Source organism: Arvicanthis niloticus, chromosome 6 (assembly GCF_011762505.2).
Source record: "Arvicanthis niloticus isolate mArvNil1 chromosome 6, mArvNil1.pat.X, whole genome shotgun sequence".
NCBI lineage: Eukaryota > Metazoa > Chordata > Mammalia > Rodentia > Muridae > Arvicanthis > Arvicanthis niloticus.
Window position 1 is genome coordinate 82946949 of NC_047663.1, and position 24290 is coordinate 82971238.

Below are 24290 nucleotides of genomic sequence, written 5' to 3' on the forward strand. Positions count from 1 at the left end.
CTGAGATCCTTCTACGTGTACTTATTTTCCATTTATTTGTCTACCCCAGTAATTTATAACTGTATGGACCATGTTTATTCCATACTATAGCTTTTAAAAGCCATTACTACAATATGGCTTATAAAATACTCTCCTAGTCATGTTCTGGTAGATATGACCACTGCGGGCTGTAGTACTTGGCCCCTGTGTGACTTTGATTCATTTGCCACCCATGAGTTTGTTGTTTATTGTTATTTTGGATTTGTTTGGAAGAGTGGGGAGCACATTCTTCCCTTCTGACCTCAGAAGATGCTCCAGGTCTATCTTCATTTTCTGAGCAGTATCACCACCCATTCGTATAGGTGTAGGGAAGTATTCTGTGGTTACTTCTGAATATTAGATTATACATCAAGACGTAGGTACTAAAGTGTGTTCCTTTTGGACCATTCTTAAATGTGATCTCTCCTATTTTCAGTTTGGTTTGTCTTTAATGGTAGCCCTTGATGCTTCTCCCAATATGGTGGAAAGCGATGTTCATTTCTTTCCATTTTATGATCCATTTCATCCTTGGGTTTCAATTCCATAAACTTCTGCTTTGCTTAAGAGCCCTTCTGTGGCCAGACTATACCTAAGATCCATCCTTTTTTTTTGTTTTAGTAAAAGGGAACACAGCTGTCTTGAATAAGGAAAATAATATAAATCAAACTATAATTAGTAACTAACATACAACTGCTACGTTTACCGAAAGTAACTTTAAAACCTAAGCATGGTAGCAAACACCCGAACTTCAAGCACTCAGGAGACTGAGGGAGGAGGATCACTTGAGCTTAGCCATTGAATATCAGCTTAGCAACACAGCAGGAAACCCATTCAATAATGAATTTAAAAAGCAAACTAAGACAGCAACATTTCTTTAAGATCATTAATAATTAAATTATTTTTTCCAAGGCAATATACTTCATTTGAGTTATTTTTGGTTCTTTAAAAAAAATTTAACTGATTTTTATATGTGTAGATTTTTGCCTGCATTTATGTTTGTGTAGCATGTTTGTCTCCAATACCCACAGAGGCCTGAAGCAAATGACATATCCTCTGGGGCTGGGGCTGGAGCTGCAGATAGATGTTAGTTGTCATATAAGTGCTGGGATTGAACCCAGGTCCTAGGAACCAGGACCCAGTGCTCTTTACTCCTGAGCCATCTCTTTAGCCCTTCGTTTGTGTTTTTTTTTAAATATCAAATTATGTTTTTCATCTTAGCAAACCCATCTGAGACATATCATACTATAGTGGAAGGCAACTGGCATTGAATAGATAATTTCATTATGTTAAACAATGCTGATTATACTGTGAAAGGTCCATAAAGTATTTATTTTAATTTCAGTTCTCCATCTGTGTGTGGGTAGGTGCACATGAGTGTCAGTGTGTGGGTAGGTGCACATGAGTGTCAGTGTGTGGGTAGGTACACATGAGTGTCAGTGTGTGGGTAGGTGAACATGAGTGTCAGTTGTGTGAGTAGGTGCATATGAGTGTCAGCGTGTGGGTAGGTAGCTGGTGTTACTGGAGGCTAATAGTGTAGGCTCTCTGGAGTTACAGCTGTTTGGGAGGCACCCAAAGTGAGTGCTGGGAACTGAACTCAGCCATCTCACTGTATGTATGCTAGATAGACAGAAACTCTTCTCTCAAACTCCATCCCTTTAATTCTGCCTATATTCCTCATCTATACTAATTTATGTATAAAATTATGGCCAGAATTCAAGGTTTTTGATAGGCAGAGGAGGTGGGGGTGTGGGCGGGTGGTGTTCTTCTCCAGATAATGACACGTTTATCTCTTTTCAAGCATTTTTTAAAAAAGACATAGTTACAATAAGAGGGTTGTGGCACATGGAATTAGTAAAACATTTTGGTGCCAGGAACACAACCCTCTAACCCTCTGAGTTGCTTTTCCTATTTTTACTTAAGATTCATGAGCTAGAACCAAGAAACTTTGATGAGAAATCAATCCCTGCTTAAACCTGATTGTAGTTGAGGGAAAAATAGTTTACTGAAGGAAACAAAAATATACAGATAACTAGGCACTTTTTTTTTTTTTCAAATCAACAGTTCATCCAGAAAATAATCCCTATAAATAATACATAAGGTGGTAAATAAAGATAGAAGAAAAGCGTAAATCCGATCCGCTTGGCATGATGGTAGTTTTCTGTCAGTTTGACACGAGTTAGAATTATCTGTGGGGAGGAACCTTAACCCAGAAAATGCCTCCATCAGATTGGCAAATAGCAACTTTGAGGGGGCATTTTTTATTTGTGATTGATGGCTGAGAGCCCAGCCCACTGTGAACTGGGTCCACCCCTGGGCAACTTGTTCTAACAATCATGGAGATCAAGGCAGTAACCACCGTCATCCTCAGTAGACTCTGTATCTATTCCTGCCTCCTCCATGTTTTTACCTTAAGTTCCTACCCTAACTTTCCTTCTTGGTAGACTACAACTGTAAGCTATGGACTTCCTTTGTCAAGTGGCTTTTGGTTAGTGTTTTATCACAGCAATAGAAGCAAGATTAGATGGTTATCTTCACTCATTCAGGACATCAACTAGAACAAAAAAGCTTATGCTTTAGATGCCCTTGGATGTGTCCTCACTTTGACTCTTGACTTTAATGACAAGGAGACATTTTCATGGAAGCTGGCACACAGAGAGAAAGCAGAAAGAAATATCTGCCCATTTAACTTCTTGGAGAATCTTTTTCCTGATACCTAGAGCAAGCAAAGAAAGAATTACAGTAGGCAGGTAATGACATCTGTAGATGAAGGCAGGAATATTCCTTTTAAATTTTCAAAATCAGTAAATCACAAGGCTCCTTTCAGTGTACCACTGTTGCAGGAGATACTTAAAATGGCTGCATCCAACCTGGCTTTTCTTAATCAGCCGCCATGTTCCCGACTAGCCTAGGCCTGCGGCCATGAGCGGAGTGGGGGATACCACCGCTGCTCAGCTCAGGTTGTCCCCTCAGGCGGTCATAGACACTGGCCCTGCCACCCACGAGACGCCAGCATGGGAGATGGCTCTGCCAATCTTCCATGTTGTTTCCACAAAGCTAGGCTGTGCATCGACCATTCCTCCATTGCCGCAGGCCTGGTAGGAAATGAGACTCTAAAGCTTATATATTAATCAAAGGCTTTATGTATTTGGTAATGCTCAATAACAATATGTCCACATAATTATAGATGTTTCCCAATTAAGTTTTTACCCAGGAATGCTCTCGGCACATTCGTGGTCATCCGTGGTGCTATATCTCGCTATCACTCCCTCAACTGGCTCCTCCTCTTCCTTTTCTTCTTCCTCTCCTTACTCCTCCCACCTTAGCTCCTCCTACATACCACCTCAGTGGGGGTGCTGCAAAGATGCCAATTAACCAGAAGAGAGGCTGTAGGTGAAGATAAACTCTCTGCTTTCTTCTCATGGTCCTAGACCTGCCAATCAGCAGATCGTAAGGAATTTAGAGAGCCAATCCTCAATCACAACTCAAGTTCGCTGAACCAGAGTCCTTTCCCTTGGCTTTGTGATAGCTTGTTATGAAAGCATACATCACTAGGAACATGGGGAGATAAGGATGGCAGAGTTCACAGGCAACTTCTATGATATCGATAAGTGAGATACATAAATAAGAGAAAGCCAGAGCTTAGAAGGCCCCTCTCCAATCAAGCTTTCATGTCTGAATGTGATCATCACTTCAAATATGCGTCTGAGGGAGCACAGAGCCTTGGGTGTCAGGATACAGGGTATTCAAAGGTAGTTTGGGACTCGTCATTAATCATTTAGCATTTGTGCATATTGTCTGTGAGAAGGTCATGACACAGAGGTACAACAGAGAGATAGTAGACTGGCTTCAAATAGAGAAAATTTTCTTTTAATTATTTTCTGCATAATTACATTATCATTTGCTGAAGATTTGAACCCACTTCTTTACTGGGAGAAACGGTACATTAAGATGTTAATACAGACACTGTTTTTGGTAGAAATAGCTTTTTTAGTGGCATTAAATTTTTTTTTATTAATTTTTCTTTAAGTAATTGGCAAAGGCCCCAGTACTGGAAAGGAGCTAATATTCCTGTTTTCTTTAAAAACTATATTTGGATAAATCAAAAGAGGATGAATCACAGAAACTCAGCATAGAAGGGAATATTATTTGGTAACCCATTGACCTGAGTGATTTTTTTTTCCTGAAAAGGAACTTTTTTCTTCTTCTGTCTGAATATAATCTGATTAGACCTCATCATTTAATTCAACCAAATAACAGAGCAGAAAACAAGTAATCAGGGAAGAGAGAGCAGAATGTGAGGTTTGCTGAATATCTAGTTCCTAAGTAAATTCTTCCAAATACTGCAATAGTACATGTAGCTTAAGGAAACACCGTAGGAAATTTTACCAGCTCTAGGACGGAAGGACCTAACCTCCTTGTCAAGAATCCACTGCTCAGCTCTGCCAAACAGCAAGACACCTGGAAGCATTTGTTTGAGTGGAGGGAGTTATTTTTAATCTATCTTTTCCCTGAGGACTTTGGTTTAAAGGAAGAACACCAACCTGTTTTATTTTGTTTTTGATTTTCTTAAATGCCTCAAGACAAATATTTTTCAGATGAACCCCACAAAAGAGAAGGCAAATCAAATCCTAATCAGACAACTTCCTCATTTTAATTTATTAATGGTAGGTAAATACAAATGCCAACAGAATTACTTATCAGGGTAAAATGGTTTAAATTTACCCAAGAAGCTGCTTCAGTTCAGAAGAGAATGGGAAAGGAGTCTGCTATCATATTTAATCTTCATTGTTAATTTTACTAGTAAGCACATGGTTTGTTCAGGAGATGGGTTCATTGGGCACGTGGACTTGTCACATGAAGAGTTTTGTTGTTGTTGTTTTGGTTTTTGTTTGTCTGTTTTTCTTGTAGTGCAGATGACAAGACAGATAAAATGGATCATTTCTAGGTTATTCCTCCTGGGGACATCCAGTGATAAGTTGGTCATGAAGCTTCTTATGAGCACCTTGTAGGTTTGGCAATTTCTCTTTGCTGGCTTTGTGGCATTTCCAGAGGTTCTAGGGAGAGATCACCGACTCCTGTCTTAGAGCACAGGAAAGCGTTAGCTTTCAGCAACGGACGTAGCAGGAAGAAACACATGCATGGTAACCGTTCCTGAGGCTCAGCTCCTACAGAGAAACATGCAAAGAACAATCAGAACATTGCTACAGGCATGGGCTGGGGTCGGGGGAGGTATCACAGGGACAGAATCCAGTGCTCAGGGGAAGAGAACACATATAATGGGTCACTGCCAGCTCCTCTGCTCCACAGGGAATTATGGTCTCTGTCATCAGAGTTTGTACTAAAAGCTGTTCTTTGCTATGGTAGAAAGGCACTTTCTCTGTCCTTGAAAGCTGTTTTCTGTGCAAACATCTGTGAAACACCAGTCCAGAGGATACACATTCACTATCTCCACTTGTAGGATGTAGTACAGAGGTCCCAGGAGAATTGTCTGTAACTGTTTTCATATCAGTAAACACCGTTCACACTGGAAACTCTTCATTGGTACAGGAAATACAGATGGGGAATAGAGGAAAAAAATGGAGATCCTGTGACCTACTGTGTGTCAGCTTCAGTGCTGGGTGCCAGAGATGCATTGCAGGTAGCACAGTGGGCTCCAATGTACAAATATTTGTTTTGGCCTTTCTAGCTTACTTCTTTGCTCCCCTCTATCAACATGATTGCATTTATTTATAACAATCCTACTGTCTGTATGCCCAACATTGCTCCAGGCACTAAAATCACAGTAGCTAATTAGACAAAGCCATACCCTTCACAGAGATTGACAGGTTATTGGCTTTCATGCTAGTGATATCACAAGGCCATGGTGGACAGGAACATTGTGTGCTACATGGAAAAATGTGCAGGGGACAACCATGAGACATTTTTAGATGCCCTTTGCTTTGAGCAGAAAAGTGTCCCTATGCAAAGCGTTAGCATTTGGGCAGTGCAATGTGGGCCACCCACCATGCCAACAGGACCACTGGCTGTTTTTGTTCAGAGACAGCTTCATACCACCAATTCTACTGAGGGTATGGGGGGGGGGGAATTGCTCAAAGCATAGGGGAGGTGGTCCTTTGAAAACTCCAGCTAATACTAAAAGAGAAAAGAGGAGATTTACAATCTGAGGCCAGACTTAATAATACATAACGAATTATAGCTCTATTTGGAATCCCCCTAGGTATCATTCCTAAGGATTCCAAGTGTTTAATTGAAATTTCTTTGGGGACAGTGGTAATCATTCACTTAAGCATTATATTTATATTTGTGCATGAAGGAAGGAAGTCAAAGGGCTAATAGACCAAGTGGAGAGAGATGCACTGCTTTGCTGCTGCAGGCCATGACGAGCTGGCAAGTCCCCAAGGAGTGCTTATCCTGGCAACAGCCTGCTTAAGTTGTCCCCCAGGGACAGTGGAGGGAGGACAGTGATGTGACTGACAGCTGTTTCTCCCCAGACTGAGACAGAACGCATGAACCCAGGGCTCCCCTTCTAATCAAACTATTTTCAAGCTAGAGGATTTAAAAACGTCCCAGAGATGGAAAAATCTTCTGGTCTACATTTATTCTTAGAAAGACTATTCTTTTCATACTAGTGGTTAACATGGAGTGTTTTAAGCCCAAGATAATATGCGCCTTTATGATAATAAAGGCAGAGTTAGTTATGGCATATTGTTTGGGGGATATTTTAGCCACTAAATCTGGTTGTGGCATCAAATGAATGCCACTGTGCTGTAGTGATGTTGCTCTTAGCACCTTGAGATTTCCTATTTCCTTTTCAGTTCATGATGGGGGAGCAGGGTGTAAAAAGAACTACTACAGCTGGCTGGTTGGGTCACATGGTCTGCACACCTTGAATATTGACCCAATTGCGGGTTTTCTGCTGCTTCTGTGCATATAGGGAAGTTCCCATAGATAACTGTTCTATTTCTCCACAGGATTATTGAGGCATAATTTATGGACCATAAAACTGCCCATTTGAGATGCTTATTAGAATGGAATGTTAGTTAATGTCTGAGTCACACACCATCACCCCACACCTAATAGAAACACACACTCTTCACCCAGAAAATATTATTTCTGTGTCTTCCCTGCCCTCCTCTTCCAACTCAAAGCAACAACTGTTTTGATTTCAAGTTCATATTATAATGGTTTACATTCATTGCCAGACAGGTCTAGTTTTCTTTTCCCATATGTGAGCTCTAGTCTGTATCTTTTAATATAGTTGATATTGTGATCCTTATTTTATAAATAAGGAAATTGAGATTCAGAAAGGCCAGGAAATTTATCTAAGGTCCCAAAGCTAATAGCTTTAAGATTTGAACTTTGTTTAATCTAATTCCAAAGCCCCTTTGCACTATGCCACACAATCTTTCCTACTGTGAAATTGAACCATTTATGAATTATTTGGAGTTATTTCTTATTATTCTTAGTGTGTGATTTATAATATATTAGTATATATATAAAAACACTCATATACAAATACACATATATCTATATATAAACATATGTACTTTATATATGGAGTATTTTCATATTTCAGATCCATTATTTCTATGCATGTACTTATAGCCATATATATTTCATGCACACAAGTGTAACTATGCAGAGTTGTATATGCATTATATAACTCCTATATCTTTTCTGTCAGTGACTATGCTAGGCTATGTATGTAGTATTTTGTTGTTAGTGTATAGGATAGATGTTGTCTCTCATACATTAAGTTGGGACATCCTCTCTTTTATGTTTACTATCTTGTACAATTTCCAATTAAAGAATATTGCTTATTCAGAAATAAAATGTAAGTATTACCTACCTTGCTACTTATGAAAAAGTATTATATGTTACATAGGATATTCTTGCTATTTCTAGCTGTTGTTTTGTAATTTATAGTTCAAACTATCAGTCATATAACAGCTAAAAAATAAACCATGGATATTGTACCATAACAACTTGGACTAAGGATTTTCACAAGCATTCAGTGGCCAACTCTTTATATTATGACAAATAGGGAACAGAGTACTGACCCTGTTTGGTTTTGGAGGTTCTTGCACCAGTCTAGATTATAATACACACCAATTCTAGTACTGAGCTATGTCCCTGACCTGAGCCAGTATTTGAGTCTCTGCTTTTCTACTGAACAGTTTTATACCTTTCCGTGGGTTACAGAATCCTCATTATCAGCTGTACATTTACAATTATTGGATTTTCAATTAATGGTCAGTTATCAATGTATTCTTTTGGATGATTTAATTGTATATAATTTCTATAAAATCTATCTCCCTACAATCCATCATTGATGGATTTATTTTGGCTAAATTGAAAGAATGAAACAAGCAAATCCTTACCTATGAAGAACTGTCCACAGGCAGAATAAATATTTATTCCTATGGCCTCTGATATTAGTAATATAATTGAGTCTCTCCTATGGGTGGCCCTGCTAAAGAGAGAGCTTTATTTCTCTGTGGTGTTACCACTTTAAGCCATGATTGCTACAGCCTCCCATGTCATAAGGAAATTATTAGAGGGAATTCTATTTGTTTTCAGTACCAGTCAGGTACTTACAGTGGGAAGGCAAATAAAATAATTCAGGTTTCTTGGTAGTTTTGTCATGGCATTTTATTTTTTGAGACTGGTTTTCACTATGTATCCCAGACAGTCCTTGAAACCAAGATCTTCCTGTCTTGGCCTACCCAGTGCTGGGAGTCTAGATATGTGCCATTATTCCCAAAAGTTTTGTCACTTCTAAGTGACCTCTTAATTATTTAGTATCAAAATGGTCCTAATTAGCTGTTTCCAGAAGTTTCTGGCCAGTATTTAGATGACTGAGATGGGAGGCTGTGATGTTTGAGGCCAACTTGGGCTTCCTCAGATGATTCTGTCTTAGAAAGCCAAACAAAAACAATCATTACTTAAATAAAAGGATCCATTTGCTCCAGTAGAAGAGGCCTTGGGGGACAGTTTTAATCAAGTTCTCTTCAATCCCTGCAGCCTTAGCAGAATCCACACGGAACCAGGAAAAAAGGCGGGGAGGGGGGATTGGAAACATTCAAATGGTTACTTAAGACTCCTTCTCCACATTCTGTCATTTAAAGTCTTTACTCTTTTTCATCCTCTTTCTTTTCTTATATAAAAAAAAAAAAAAAAATTGAGTAATTACTTCCAAGGCTGCAAAGTAGAGAATGCACACCACCAGCTCAGAAGCCTACTTTATTTTAGCCACCCTTAAAAAAATATGACTTCCCCCATCTCAGCAAGGGAAAAATACCACACTGAACCTAGATTTCAGACCTTCTAGGAAAATGAAAAAATCTGGCAACGAAAAGCTCCATTCTTCAAAGGCAGAACTCTCTGGCAGCTGAGAAATGGAGGCTTCTTCTAGAAAGGTTCCTACTTCTTATCCTTTGGCACTGGTTCTCCTTGATTTCTGGAGCATTGACACTACCTAATGTGTTGACTCCATTAAGTTGTTCAGCTCTTTCAGGCAAGCCGTTCTTGAAATCCTCTGAGTGAAAATCAAATCTCTCCTCTGCATTGTTCTGAAAGCTGTTTTTCATAGAAAGTTCAGCTGTATGATTGTTCCCCCATGGGAAGCATTGATTTCAAAAAAATGGGTTTCTACAACCATTACTCCCCCAACTGCCTAGGCTTCTTCTCATGGCCTTTTAGGTTTTAAGGTTTTAGGTGCCCTCTCTGCATTGATTGTGTATCACTTTTTTTTCTCCTATAGGATCTATAAAGCAATGATACATACAAAAAAAAAGATATTATGATATGATTGTTTTCTTAGAGTTGTAGCTAATAATGTTTTTGTGAGGTTGGGTAGTCAAGCTTTGACATATGTCGTGGTTGTCATAGTTGGCGTTAACGTCAAATAATAAGTTATTTAATATAGGATTCAACTTTATTATTTTTTCAAGTAAGCTGTCTGTCACCAAGTTCTGAAGTGGATTTCTTTAAAGTTTCCCTGTCTCTAGAGGAAAGGAGGGGAAAAGGCAGTGTGTCCCTGGACAGGGTCTATGACTCATTATGTCAATCAAACCCCACTTCAGAAGGGAATAAAGAGATTTGTATCTCAAAGCTCTGCATAACGACTCCTCGGCTTTTCATTTCATATTTATGAACGGTTTACTTTGAAGTGTTTATCAGCCAATGCGCAGGAGCAGGAGGGAGACTTGCCTGAAACCATCCGCGTGGTCTAATCTGTGAAATGCTTGCTGAGCAGGCCGGCTCCTCAGCACATGCCATGCAGAAATAAATACATAAATAAACTTTTTGTTATTGGAGGTCTCAGAAGCATGTCTTTATGTGAACTATAAAGACAGGAAAACGTCGGTAAAACATAGGAAGCTTGACTCTGTGATGTGCAAAGTGAGCGCCAGATAATTTCCTGTTTGAAATAAAACCTGATACCGTGCAAAGAAATAAAAACATATCTGCATAGTCTCCTTGTTTGGTCAGAGGCTCTTGTCCTTAGCATATGACTGTATTAAGTGTTTGTTTGTTTGTTTGTTTGTTTGATAAGCCAGTTGTTTTCTCTTCTAAAAAATGTAATTCTCAAATAAGTTGAAGAGGCTCCATTGCCAAGATGCGGCCCCAACTACTAAATAAAGACAGTTTGAATATTTGTATCAATATTAATACCCATACATACTTAAGACAAATAAAGTCTGTAGGAGGTAGAAAGATGAAGCACACAGTAAAATGAAAATTTGACATTTACTGTACATAGAATTAAGATATTTTTCCAATTTTTAGTCTTAATAACTTAATTAATTCAGGAAAGACTTGCTGTGCACCTACCCTCCTAGCCCAAACTTACATTGCTTAAAGGAGCCAAAATTGTCTGGTGGAGCAGAGGGAGAGGAATACTTGAGCAGGCAACTGTCTACGTGGTACCCAGTTATCCACTGAGACCAAAGGATGCTCAGCTCTGTTCACCACAGTAGAACACGTATCTTAAGTATCTTAATGTCTTATATATTGGAAACACAAACAAAATGTGCTTATAGAAATAAGGGCTGGGTGATCAAGCATATCGACAGCCCCCATCTCCAGTACTTGGGGCTTAAAAAAAGAAAGAAAGAGGAGGAAAAAGAGGTGAGAGGCAGGAGGAGAGAGATTGGGACAGAAGAGATAGAGGAACAGAGAAGGGGAGACAAAGAGAGAGACTGAGTCAAGTGTACTAGCTTCCTAGAAATGTCTGTTAAATGAAGGAAGAATGAATTTGCCCAATATGATCCTTTTTTGGTTGCTTGGTTTGTTTGCTTGTTTGTTTCCATCATGGCAAATAGCAGGATTAAGAATATCTATTTTTTTTTCTTACCTGTTGTTTACTATGCAGTATTTTCTTTTATTTTCCTTCGGTGGGATCCAGAGGTTATTTGTATAGTTAAGGTCCCATTTGCAGAGCTCGGCCTAGAGTTAAACAGCTGAGCAGCTCCATCGGATGGACGCTAAGGCCTCGGTTCAATCCTCCCAAGCACCGTGAGAAACGTCAAAACCTGATCCACATTAATAATCTATAAATGATTTCTTTGATTGGAGAAGTTGAAATGAAAACAACGTTGGGGCCGCGAGCCCTTTGTGAAAGACTCTCATTTGCTTTGCTGTCCTCTGCTGCAGAGTCCGTAGAGATTTCATCCCAGCCCCTCCCACCTGCTATGATTTTAATTGGAAGAAGTATCCATGTACCTGCTCCCTGGGTTCCCCCTAGGTTTCTCAACGGAAACAGAACATCATAGAGAGTCTTTAGGCCGGACTAGACAGCATGGCTTTGAAGTGAGAAAAGAAGGCACTTGTGAATGGAGGTTTCTCCGCCTCCATTTTCTGTGGCCTTGGGAATATTCTTTTCTTTCTCTAGAGCCCTGGGCTTTCCTCATAGTCTTGTTTTGGGCATAATATGAGATTTCATAAGTGTTTATAATCCAGTCTTTACACATAGCACAGAATCACCAGATAGGAAGCCTCAAGTGTTTGCTGGATGAACAGACAAACGAATGAGGTCAGCTCTGCTTATATTTGTTTTCTGAAGAGTGTGAGGACTCAGGGGACTAAGTAACTTCTCTAAGGTTACAGGTTTGTCATGTAGCATCTGTTTTCTAAAGCACAAAGAGTTACCTCTATCTACATCGGCCCTGGCACTCCTGCCGATATTGATGGAGAAGAAGAAAAAAGGCTTATAGCGACATAAAATGACATTGTAATTGTATATTGTTCATTGTGGTTCTTAGCCTGTGAGATCCCGTAAGCTGGAGTGTAGCTTTCCCCCAACTCTGTATCCCTGGCTGAATCTTAACCCACCCCTTTGTCTCTTTGTAGAACTGAATTGAACTAATCAGTTTGAAACACGAACAGTAGGTGCCCTTGGGGCTGTGTGCGCGGTATAATGGCAGCTATTCTTGGGGGGAGACTTAAGTACAAAAAAGTACAAAACCTGGCAGATAGGCAGGAAAGCCAACCAAAGCCTTTGTGGGATGTGTTCCTGATAATGCTGATGGATAGGTTTCCTGAAAGGGCCATTTTGATTTTCTTATCCGAATGGAGATTGAGCACACCATACACAAGAGAAAGTGATTTGGAGGCAATTCTAAAAGAGGAAATTGAAGCAAGAAATAAATGTTTGAAATAATAATCTGCTGTTGATCCCTAACCAACCTGAAATGAGAGCCCAAGAATTAATGGGCCTCCTAACCCCTCGTGACATGGGGATATCGGACTTGGCCCAGACACAGAGCAATTTCCGTGGTGGTCTGTACACAAGAGACGAGGGGACAAACAAAACCATTGTCCCCTTTGAAGAGAGAGCAAGCTTAATAAGGGGAATATTGGCTCTCAGGTGAAGTCTCCTAATGCATCAGACAGCACAAATGTTTTTCATAAAGCACATAGAAGCCCTTTGCGGAGAGAATTATCTCCCTAGAAAACAATTACCAGCCTGGATTTAACTGCCTGTCATTGCATACATGTGACAGTTTTTCTGGGGGAAGTTGGTGGTAGAAGAAAGAATGAAAGGCCAGAAGTGACCCCCAGTTTAAACAAAAGAAAAGCCATGGGGACCCAAGAGCTATATGCCCCACTTGGTTGTGTGCGGCAACTTCCGGACAGCACAGGGGTCTTGGTGATGTTCTGCTCCTTGTTTGAAGCCTTGCAATGCTACATGACTGCTGTTGAGTCCTTTAACAAAAAAAAAAAAAAAAAAAAAAATCCTGATAAATATTCTCTCTGAAATTCGCATAGTAGGAAATGATTGAGTGAATTCTGAAAGATACTTTGAGACTATGAAGAAGTTGCCTGCAATGATTTTGCACTAATTAAAAGAGGCTTGATGACAGTACTATGGAATAAGCTTGGCCAGGACACTTGACAGTAGAGACCAGACACTGCTCCTCTTCCTTGGCCTCTGAAAAAGGCCAAGCAGCCATGAGATTCCTCTATCCAAACACCCAGAATTGTGTTGGTTTTGCATTCCAGGTTGATAACAGTATAAGACCACAACACAAGAATGTTTTTTTTTTATAGCCCTTTAAGGTATGTCTTTGAAAATCTGGTGAAGGCTTTCAATTCTACTTTTTAAGTTAATTCCTGGTACTTGCAAAGATTCCACAGGAGAAACCCGACTGTGTTGTATGTCACCTCTCTTGGGTCCCAGGCACTTTTCTATTTGCTAGCTGCTTCCTCTATGAAAGCATGTAAAGTTCAGGGGTACCTCTGTGGTAGAGAATATTTAGAGAGCTTGCAAAGAGCCCTGGGTTCCAGCCCCTGCCCTAAAAAATATCATTTAAACAATATTCTGCATCTGCATTGATAGAAACATATATCATTATTATATTTGAAGTACTGTCTCTAACCTAGTTTTTTAATGTTAAAAATATAAAGCTTTTTCTTAAGTGTCCCAAGTACCATGACCAACCTAACTCTGTGCATTTTGCATCCAGTGACTGAGTTACTTGTGGCAGAAGCTCCTCTGTTCTTGTGCCATTCACTTGTGAATCTAAAAATGTCAGTTTCCTTGGTTGAAGATAATGACCCTGTCTCTAGAAGGTGCTTGTTTTCTCTGAAGCAGACTCTAAGGTTCAGGCACAATTCTAATTAGTTCATGTGGAGGAGGATTACAGTTACAGGTAAGAACTTACACACTAGAACAATGTAAACTACATGTGGCCCGTGATCCTACATGCTCTTGTCTTCTTGATGTAGAAGCTCACTTTTTGAAACAAGATGGTCCTACATTACATTTACATTTTTGTTCCATGGGGTGTGTGTGGAGGTTACAGAAAAATCTGTAGGAATCAGCTTTCTTATTCTAGCATGTGTGTTTAAAAAAATCCAACTCAGGCTGACAGGCTTGGGGGCAACACAAGAAGCCAGCCTGCATTTATCGTCTTCCCTTTCAAACTCAGAGTATGCCTCATAATTTATTTTTTCCCATATGAATTATAAGTTCTATATGACTTTGTGCTTAGCAATTTTTTTAAAAAAAAAAGTCTAAAACTTTCCCCAAATCCCCATATCAGTTCTGTGTGTTTACTAAATTATTTGGATATTCTACCACCTCTCTAGATCTCAACTATTTTTCTCCACCCTGTACCCACAACCCCTAAGTCCCAAGAGCTTCCTTTTTGCCTTCACACAGAATTTGATACTGAGCGACACCTGCCATCTACACAGCCCAGCACCTGTACCCATGCATGCTGTCACTCCACCCACTCCTGTGAAGCAGCAGTTACTACTCTGAGTCAGGTGCTACCCCAGCCATTCCTGGCCTTTTACATGGATGCTGGGATCCAGAACTCGGGTGTACATGCTTACAAGGCAGACACTTCAGTGACTGAGTCGTTTCTGGAGCCCCAGTCCTTCCTCTTTGATATTCTTTCTCTGCCTACTTTGTAATCACCCATGCACTGAAGGCTTTCCTTCTTCTGCCCGTGCTACTGTTTCTCCGTGTATTTCTGCTCTGCCCTTTTTGCTCTAAATACTTAAATAAGAAGAGCCCAAAATACATCTGAGCATGTTAGAAAGCAGAGCAGCTCAGCTCATTGTAAGTCTTTCTGTCTACACTATTACACTATCTCATTCTGGTGATGTTGTCCATCTCTGTATTATTAAACAGCGTCTGTCTGTCAGTGACTCGCAAGTCTACATTTTTCATATCACCACTCTCTCCGATATATTTTGCTCTGACATCAGCATCTCCACTTGTGTGTCAAATATGCAACTCATACTCAACAGGAGATCTATGAATATTGGTCTTTGATGCATGTGCACACACACACACACACACACACACACACACACACACACACACCTGGTCTTGTAGTTTCCTGTTCTCATTGATAGTGACTCTATTATCCTTCAGGTCTTTGATCTAAAAGTATCAATGTTAGTCTACCACAATTCAGAGCATAGTCTGCTACTCCCCACAACTAGAAAGCTTCCTTCTCAGTGAGCTATAATCATTCTGTTCAAATTCCTTCTCTGTCAACTCTGTGACTCTATTCTTATCCATTCTCCCCCAATAATCAAAAGCAATAGTCAGAGCAGTCGTTTTCAGTTTTACATGAGACAATGCCATCCCTAAAACCCAATGGCTTTCTCTTCCACTCTAACTAAAATTCCTAGGTTTGATTGAGGAGATGACTCAAGGGGAAACAAATGCCACACAAGTGTTTTTAATCTAAGTGTTTCTATGATGAGATATAGACAAGAGAACCCTTGGATGCCTGTCACCCAGCCAGCCTAATGTACACAGCAATGAGCAACAAGAAACTCTATATCAACTAAGTGGAAAGTCAAAAGCCCATGCACATGGTTGTCCTCTGAGACTGGCATGTATGACCACACAAATGTGTATGCAAAACACATTATATACATATACTCACATTTTAAAAGCAAGGCTGTAGAGTCACAGAAAAGTCAAACCCAAAGCCCTACAGTGCCCAGCTCTCTAATGACCTCCTTGTAAGGTCCCTGCAAAGCACTAACGAGCTGCCTTGTTGCATGTTCTGAAGTCTTTGCTGAAGGCTGAGAACATGGCTCACTGGCAAAGCACTTGCAAGCCCTTCTGGGTAAAGAGACTTTCCTTAAATATAACCTCTTCATTGAGCTCTCTAGATTCAAAATTACTCATCCCCTTGCCCTCTCTTATTCTTGTATCCTTTCAAGCACTCACCACCATCTAAGGACCTACATTATTATTTACATTATGTCAACTATCTCTTGTTTGTCTTCTCCAGTTAATACATAAGTTCCAAAGACACAGAAACCTTGATCAGATTCCATTGCTTACATCACAAGCCATTAGTACAAGGCTTGGCACTTAAAATGCATCAGTAAATACTAGTCAGATGGATGAATGAATGCATAAATGAGTAGGGTTCCTTACCCTGGCTCACCTCGTCCCATGGTACCATTCTTTTAGGTCTTATATTTTACTTACTCTATGTCTATTCCCATGTGTTTTGCTGTCTCTCTGTTCATAGTATCTGCCATTTATGTCATGGACAACAAACTTTTAGTATGCCTTATGAATGCACACTGATTACAGGAATGAGGGCTCCATAATTGCTGCTGCTCTTTCTTCTCTATATCCTGTGGGTTGATGGGCTGTGAGAAGCAGCTGGGTGCTTGGTCAAGCATGAGCTTAGAACCCCAGAACCTTACTGGACAGTAGGAGTTCAGCTCTGCTCCCAGGCCCTGGTTCTTTTCATTTAGCTTCAGCCCTCCAACAACCACTCCCAAAGAGAGGTCTATGGCCAACAGTCACAAGGAACAGGCCTCAGGGCCAGAGGTGGAGCCAATTAAGCATTTTTCCCCAGCCCCTCCCCCTCTCTCCCTCCCTATTTAACTCAGGTCTGCCCTGGGTTTTATTGGGGATGCATCCAGATCCATCCACCATCCACCATGACATTGAAGCCTATAAAAAACCCATGGATTTTCTTGTGTCATTGGGGCTGCACTGTGAGGAACCATGGAGCCACAGCAGCCATGCCTAACTTCCCCCTGGAGGAACCCAGAGCGTTCCCAGCCAGCTACCCACAGCCTGGCATGAGGAACCCTGCATTTCCCAGCAGCAATTACCTACAAGATCCTTCTTTCCATTCAATTCTAAAACAACCCCCGTCATTCATCATATTTTAAGTGCAATTGTACTAAATGTTTTGGCTGTACAGAAAACGTATTTACATAGTGAATGAATACAGGTATGATTAAAGTTGTTCTTGGTAGTGATGGTGGTGGCAGCAGTATTTTGAGGAAGGTCATGTGGCCCAGAATGGCCTTGAACTCACTATATAGCCAAGCACCTTTTAAACTCTTGCTCCTTTTTCCCTGTCTTGTGTCTGCTGGAATTACAAAGGTATGTCACCATGCCTGGCATTCAAGTTCTTTTGTTTTTGTTTTTGTTTTTGTTTTTTGTTTTTTGCTTTTTTGGATCTCATTCTTTTGTTTTTGTTTTTTGTTCCTGTTTTTGTTTTTTGGTAGATGTGTAGGGCTGAAGAGAGAAATGGAAGGGTTGTGTCAATTGCACATGATATCTACTAAAGCAGGAATTTGAGGCTGGACTTGAAGCCACACAAAGACTCCCACTCCTAAAGAAAAAGATAAATGGATGTCCCACCAATGTGGCCGTCCTAATGAAATAAATATCTTTGCTTTACAACCCCATTCTAGAAAGGCTGAAGCTTTAAGAAGACAAAAGCATGATTTCCTCTGGAGTTCAATTCAATATATGATCATGACAATCCCAAGGGTGGACCAGGTACGGAATGTGACATCCTAGAAAAATTATATCACAGCTATGTTGAAAATATGGCATAGATAGACTCATCTAAGAATTTCAGTTTTGGTTGTCTGAATTAGTGTGATTTTAAGAGTTGAGCATGGTGATGTGTGCCTGTAATCCTGGATTGAGAGGGAGAAAAAGCTAAGTCCTTGGAACTGTATGGACAGCTAGTTTAGCTTATTTGGTGAGTAACAGACTTATAACAGATTTTGTCTTAAAAGCAATGGCTGATCTCTGACGAAAGACAGCAGAGGTTGTACTCTGAACTCTATGTACACACATATGTGCATACCCTCAGGCACTTGTCCACACATGCACACACACATTAACTGGCGTCCTTTTGAAAGTATGAAGCAGAAGCACAGAAGAGAAAGTCACCAAAGCTCTTCAAGTGACAACTGCTCCTCTAATTCATATGAAGTCTTTTTCTCTCCATGGTTCCCACAGATTCATTTTTCCTCTATTATCCCAGATAATCGTAAAAAATTGACATGTGTTTTCCAGCCCAATTTACCATAGTACCATCCATATTTTGATAAATAACTTGCTGCTCTCCTTCTATTTCCTCAGTTGTGTTTTACAACTGTTTTATAACTCACCATTTATAATCTGAGATGTGTATGTTTTAAGAAAGACCAAGATATTATGTTAATTAGTTTCTTGCTGTTTTATATAAAAAAAAAAAAATATCAGGCCTAATGAAAGGTCTGTCATTCTTTGGTCTGCTTTGTTTTTCCAGGACACGTTTCTTTCTAATAAGCAGCAATATAAAAACAAAATTATTTAACACATCTGATTTGGTACCATCATCTGAGCAAACAACATCAGTACCGTTTTCTATTAGGTATCCATTGACTTCTCTGTCCATGCCAATTCCTCTTGAAGTATTTGTCTTGGGCATCCATAACATACTTATAAAAAAGGCTGTCAGAGCATATGCTGCATGGCACTGACCACAGTGGCAATGGTTCTCTCTCTCTCTCTCTCTCTCTCTCTCTCTCTCTTTCTCTCTTTATGGAGAATTAGGCTCTAGGATTGTTGGAAGCCATTAGCTTCATTGTCACTCACACTGTGAGGGAGGCTGTACTGATGGTGTTGTACTTCAGCTGCAATGACATGGGTTTATTTTTCTTTTTACCCTATTTGGGTAGCTTCTGCTTTCTATTCCTGAATTCCTTTTTTGACTCTAGTGTGACTCAACAACTCTCTGTAACTCAACAGCTGCCAGATGCTAATTGTAATTAAGGCTTTACATGGATTTGTAACCTACGGCATGTGTCTGAAACACAGGAAGCAAGGTGGGAAAGGAAGCAAAGGGAATCTCTGAACTCAGCTTCAATTATTCTCCAGTTGAATGGAAGCTAGCAGTCAGTAGGAAACTGTGGTCTTGCCATTTTCTATAAGCTCTACTGCTGGATGCTTGACATGGTCTGAGACAACTACTCAAACCCTTGCAATACTTGGTGATGCAGTATGCGAGTTAAAGGAATTGTTTTTACAAACAAGAGCATGTAACATTAGCATTTCCTCCCAAATATTTGCCATCACAACACGAAATCTGATTAGCTGCAGAGGTAAAATATCTGCTATATATTTACCTGGTGATAGAACACGATCATCCATCTCACTAGAAGTCAGATTGTAGATGAGGTAATTAACTCTTGAGATCGAGAATAATCCGTCACTGATGAGAAAGTCAAAATGTTTTCAAAACATCAAGTGCATAATGGAAATAGGGACCTGGGTAAATGCAGAGAATGCAAATGTCATTTGCCTTTGTTAAAATTTCATGTAATGTTGGTAGCTTCTCTCCTGAGATATCAGATATTCTTTGTATTACACCAAGAAGAGAGAGGCTGTTATAAAACATGACAAAATAAACATTAAATGCTTTGAAATGTATGCAGATTAATTGGAGCTCGGTTTGGCCTGGATTATGATAGAATAAATTCGACAATGGAATTCTATGTCATTGATCATCATTTTATAGTTTTATACTTACTAAATGAAATAGTAGCAGTAATATTATTAATAATAATAATAGCTAAGGTAAATTGGCTTTTGTTATTCAAGGCTGTTCTTAATTTACACATGTGTATATAGTACAAAATGCCCACACTTTCAATCAAGGTTGAGGCATAATAATAAATAGTTTGGCACTAAATAGTCTCTATAATCAAAGACAACCAAATAAAACCAAATAAATAAAAGGCTGAATTTAAAAATCTTGACAATACCTAACCCTGCACAAAAAAAAAAAAATTAACAACCTAAACAGAACACCGTAGAAGAAAACTCCTTAAAATTGTGTTAAGTATGCTTAAGAGTACCTGTCCACAATAGATGGCTTCTGGCAGAGTGAAGATGGGGAGGACTCAGATTTCTCTAAGGAAGTGGACACTGAGTTTGACTGTGCTCCAGTAAGTACATAGATAAGACAAATTGGACTTTTTAAAATGTTTTTTTTGACTTTTTTTTTAACAGTGGATCTAAGAGGACTGGGAAATAAGGGTGATCAGAGTACATTATGTGAAATTCTCAACTAATCAATAAAAATTTTATATTAAAAAAGACTTGCATACTGTATAGCCTACTGTATATGTTGATGCCTTCCAAAAAGACATATTTGTTTTACACACACACAGAGATATAGATATGGATGATATAGATATAGACATAGACATAGATATATAGATATGGAGATACACACATACACACACACATGTGTGTGTCCTGTTGCATGTAACACCCGAGCCTGACAGTCCCCTTTTAGTAGCAAAAGTAAGATCATTATAATTCTTGGTTTTATATCATGATTAAGCCTCCAACAATCTTGTTTTGAAAATAAAATACTGAGATGTGAAAAAAAAAAAAACCTCTGAGAAAAGAAACTGAAAAGATAGCTTGGTAGTTAAGACTGCTTGATGCCCTTCCAGAGGACCTGCTCTCACTACCTGTAGAAGGTGGCTCATACACTGCTTTTAGCTAAAGCTCCAGGAGATCTAATGCCTTCTTTTGGCTCCTGTACACAAATGACATTCATATATACATATATACATACATACATACATACATACACACAAATTATAATAAAATAATATTTTAATATTAGTAGTAAAATAAAAATAAATAAAAGTCTGAGTACAGAACTGCAAGCTACCAGTAGGCATCCATTGAGACACAGGGCCACCACAAGAATGACAATAAAAAGTCTGGCCCTTGAGCTGAGAGTTAGAAGACTATGAAACAAAGATGCCTATTCTCATACAGTAAACTGAAAAACGGTCCGTGGCAACAAGACCACATAGCTTGGCCATAAGAAAATTCAAACGATGTCTTTGTTCACATGATTTTAAAAATTAAAATAAGAGTGTGTGCTAAGATTCAAAATCAGACTATAAGAAATTAATCCCTTAACATTAAAAACAAGAGAAGCAATAAATGATTGATTTTGACCTTTAAAGTCATAAAACAGTGCAGTGTATAAGATGCAAATAATTACCTATTATAATGGAAAAAAATCTGATCAACATAACAGAGTAATATGAATTTTACAAATGAAATAAGAACCATTAAAATTAACAAAAAGTTATTTAGTCTGTATAGAAAATACGGATGCTTGAACACAAAGGGAAAATTAGTCAACTGGAAAATAAGAAGAAGAATTTAGAAAGATATAGTACACAGAGAGAAGAGGTTAAATCATAGCAGCCCCCGAGAGAGGGACAGCACAGAAGCTACTTTAATTAATGCAGAGAACAGAGAATACAAGTGCAAAAATACATAAGAAAGCCAATGGCTGAGAGACTTTGCAGCTATGAATTCACAAATTCAGAGAGACTGGATTAGCAACATTTGAGTACTAAGATAATTCTAAGTAGAATAACATACCGCACATGTTATAATCCCTAGAGCAGCACTTTCACATGTGTAAGAAGATAGCTAGAAAGCCAACAGAAAAAACCAGCAATGAAATTTTATAAAAATATATTAATCCACAAGAAACTATGAAAAGTAGTACCAATGATTGGAAAGGGTAAAACATAATAATAAAAATAAACCTAATTTTGGCCCTACAAAAAATATTGGCGACTACAATAAATATAAGTGAATTATCACAGCAGTTGAAAAAAACAGATTGTCAAAAAATCTTAAATATCAAGACCTAGCTAGTTATGAGCCAGCTTCAAAAGGCAAGTTACTTAGGAAAACACAGGAAATCTGGAAGTAAACCAATGGAAATATATCTGTGGACGGTTTATTGTTTATAGAAAAAGTAGGAATGCTTCACTCTTTTGTGTGAGGCTAAATGGACATTTCAAGTTGACAAAAGAATCACATGGCCCTCGAGACATTTAACTCTATATGCCAAGAGCAAAGGTGAAAGGTGAGGAGAAGGATGGGGAAAGAGGAGCCATAAAATAATAAAATAAAATCATAATAATAAAGTATGAAGTCCACAACTTCCGGTTCCTCTCTACTCAGTCACTGGAGGGACAGGGTAACAGACAACAGAGGGAGTAACTGTTTTGCGTGCTTATATAAGGGGTAAAGGTAAGTTATTTCTCAGATCAGAGGTTCATATTTTCCCCACAGGAACCTCAAAAAGATGAATAAATAAAATGCAAAGAAATTAGAGATAAATAAATATATACATTTAGGAAATAAATAGTAAAAGCTAAATCAATGTTATCAATAAAGACCTAACAGGAAATTCATTAAGGGAAACCATCATCAAAATGGAACAGCTCCAATGAAACAGTAAATAAATGCCTTATAAAACATGATAAATATTACAAAACTTAAATTACCACAGTGTTCTTTGATCAGTAGCCATTATACAGTGATGTAATTTTCTATCCACCAGAAATATGTAATAATGCTGAACATGTAAGCTTTTTTGTAAGAGCCATAGATAGATGGAAAGAATATCTTAATAAACACTAAGAAGAAGCACAGTGAGAAATTCCAAGGTGTGAGTTTCCATGATACAAACAAATGGCAAGTTAGTGGTAGCTGAGTAAAACCATATGAAACTGGGGTTGGCACAGTGGTACAAACCTTTAATCCTTACACTGGCGATCACGAGGCATTTGGATCTCTGTTAGCTCAAGGCCAGCTGGGACTGCATAGTGAGAATCGACCACAATATACATATACATATACATATACATATACATATACATATACATATACATATACATACACATACACATACACATACACACACACACACACACACACACACACACACACACACACACACACACACACATATACATATACATAAACGTTGAACTGGTTGTCAAAGAACTACAGCACTGCCGAACATAAATGCATACCGAATGGAGTTTGAGATGCATGAGACAATACCTGAATGAACTCAATAGGATAACTTCTATTTATAAATAAATTAATAAACTAAGAAACATACAGAAAAACAGATATTATAAGCAAAGGGAAATATTTTTTTAGTTGTAAAAGAAAAAAACTATCAGTGGACCAAATCCAGTGAAAAGAAGAAACAAAAAGCAGTAAGACCAAGTAACACACAAGGAGCATCCTACCAAAGTGGGGAAAACAATCTGCAAAAGTAAAAAGCAAAATGGGTAGTTTGCAAGAATCACTAGAAACAGATGAAATGGCCACCTTCTCATAAAATTTGTCGAATAATTTTTAAGCCAACGCAAAAAAAAAATGTGTTGGTAACTTTATGATAAAGGAACACAGCACTTACCGTCATCCGAAAGGCAGTTATAACACATACAGTTTTTAGTTATTCTATCACGACGGCCGTAATTGTTTTTACCTACAGGATGTAATTCAGTGTCACACTGTGAAGGCAGGCTCTGTTTTATGTATGTATTATACATAAGTGAATAGAGATTCAACTGAATAAGTAATTCTGAGACTGTTACAATTAACAAATATTTTTAAAAACAGACAATTCCAACTCCCCACCCCCTTAACTCCAGGCGCTGTTTACTGACTGTGTCACAGAACCAATGTCCTTTTTAATTGGAAAACTACATGCTAATGTATTTAGGACTGTGTCAGATGTATTATGTAACCCTTCTAAAATGTAACCTAGCTAGTATCAGCTGTCAAACACAGAACACCCAGACCATCCCAGCTAACTCATACTCTCCTCTTTTCCTTCTTTTGTCTCACCCGGCTTTTCTGATGGGAGTGTCCTACATGTTTAGATGAATGTATACATTTACTCTGGTCTCATACAGGGTAGGTAATTGATACTGAGTTTAAGTGTAGCTGTGGAGTTTCAATCTGGAAGTTCTCATCACCAGAAATCCTAGCTAATCCTGGGCATTTTGTTTCTAATTATAAAATACCACCTGTTCAACAAGACCTTTGACTGTAACTGTTTTGGGTGTTTCCAAGTTGGGTTTGACTCAGGTTGGAGCACGAAAATGCCACCCCCTTAGAGCAGAATATTGTC

At 38.8% G+C, this 24290-nt stretch overlaps 1 protein-coding gene and 1 long non-coding RNA gene across 8 annotated transcripts in view; one reads left to right on the forward strand and one right to left on the reverse strand.

Moving 5' to 3' along the window:
• Positions 1-24290, forward strand: part of Tenm2 (teneurin transmembrane protein 2) — a 1226193-nt gene that overhangs the window by 339248 nt on the left and 862655 nt on the right. The gene's annotated exons all lie outside the window — the stretch shown is intronic.
• On the reverse strand, positions 3864-11670 carry LOC143442836 (uncharacterized). Its single transcript, XR_013111365.1, has 2 exons — positions 11378-11670; positions 3864-5183 (listed from the first exon to the last, which is right to left on the reverse strand). It is a non-coding gene; the product is annotated as an uncharacterized LOC143442836 (long non-coding RNA).